The sequence below is a fragment of the Helianthus annuus genome, chromosome 15 (genome assembly GCF_002127325.2).
Source record: "Helianthus annuus cultivar XRQ/B chromosome 15, HanXRQr2.0-SUNRISE, whole genome shotgun sequence".
Classification (NCBI taxonomy): domain Eukaryota; kingdom Viridiplantae; phylum Streptophyta; class Magnoliopsida; order Asterales; family Asteraceae; genus Helianthus; species Helianthus annuus.
The window spans coordinates 66,421,116-66,423,002 of NC_035447.2; positions in this window are offsets into that span (position 1 = coordinate 66,421,116).

The window sequence follows — 1,887 nt, forward strand, 5'->3', positions numbered from 1 at the left end:
TTTTGTCGAAGACCCGAAGTACAACGAAGATATCTTTCGGCATAGGTTCCGTATGTCTAAACGTTTGTTTCTAAAAATTGTGTCCGATGTGGAAGAGAACGACCCGTGGTTTGTAGAGGCCCCCGATGCGCGAGGTAGGAAGGGCTTTACGCCCTTGCAAAAGGTGACATCGGCTATTAAACAGCTCGCAACTGGAAACACTCCAGACGAGAACGACGAGTACTTGCATATGGCCGAAAGAACTTCCCGCGAGTGCCTAGAATATTTTTGTGACACGGTTTGCAAAATATATGGTCCAGAGTTCTTACGTAGACCGACAAGCCATGACATGGCACTTTTATACCAAGCTCATGAGGAAAAACATCACCTTCCAGGTATGTTCGGTAGCCTTGATTGCACCCATTTCGTTTGGCATTTTTGTCCGACAGAGTATCGAGGCCAATATATGCGAGGAGATCATAGATACCCGACTGTTATGCTCGAAGCGGTTGCTTCTCAAGACTTATGGTTTTGGCATGCTTTTGCCGGTCCACCCGGTTCTCAAAACGATATCAATGTTCTACAACAATCTCCGTTATTTTTAACGGAACGAAATGGAACCGCGCCAAAATGTCCATTTTACGTTAACAACCATTTATACAAACGTGGTTATTTGCTCGTGGATGGAATCTACCCTACGTGGTCCGTGTTTGTGAAGTCGATCCCTTACCCTCACGAAGTAAACGAAAAGAAATTCAAGAGGCAACATGAGGCGGCAAGAAAAGACGTCGAACGGGCTTTTGGTGTTTTGAAGGGGAAATGGGGTGTATTGAGTCGACCGATGCGAGCAAGATCGGTTAAAAAATTAGGAATGTCGTGTACACGTGTATTATTTTACACAACATGATTTTGAAAGATGATGGAAAGGCGATAGCACCGGTGCACATTCGGGATCCTCCGGTCGAGCCGGCTCTAGACGATACGGTGCTGGGCGAGTTGATGAATGAAGACACCCATTGGAGACTCAAACACGATCTCATAGATCATCTCGCAAGTCAAGATTTACCCCATCTTTTGGTCGATTCCGACGAAGACTAGTTTAAATTGTTTCATGTTAATGTAATTTTATTGTTTTTTAATTTAGTGTAACTTTGATGTTTTTAATTTAATTTATGAAACTTTATTGTTTTTTAATTTAATGTATATATATCCTAAATTTATTTATATTAAATAAAATATTGCAAAAAAAATAATAATAATAAAAGTTTACCACTTCAGCAAGTGTTTAAACCATTGCCAACAATTTTCAGCAAAGTTTAAACACTTTTGCCTAATTGACATGGCGCGCTCTGATTGGTCGGTTTTTTGGTTTGCCACTTTAAAGTGTTTAACCACTCCTTATACCCTAAGGACCAAAATGCTTTTCATTCCTAATTACATAGAGTAACACATGACATCATCACAATCCTTCTTAGGCTACTTAGACAAAGTCTACTTTTTAATGCATCCTTCCCCCTAGATTAGTTACCCGTGTAATATAATATATTTTGATGTAGTTTTTTTTAAGGGAAACTACATATAACAACAAAAAAAAAAATATAAAATTATAATTAGAATTAATATATATAAAATAAAAATGTCAAAGTTATTCATAACTCTCAAAATATCTTTTTTTACCACACATGTTGATGTAAAATATATAATTCATGGCTATAAATATTTCTTATAATTGAAATGACATATTCTATGAATAATGAAAACTTGTGCTTATAATTATTTATATAAAGTATTTGATTCTTAATTGGTAAGTTTATCATCTTATCTAAGAACGGTAAATCCAACCTATCTCTACTTTAAATTCTAGATGATGTCCGATATAGCTAAGCATGTGCAAAACTGATTGTCTCA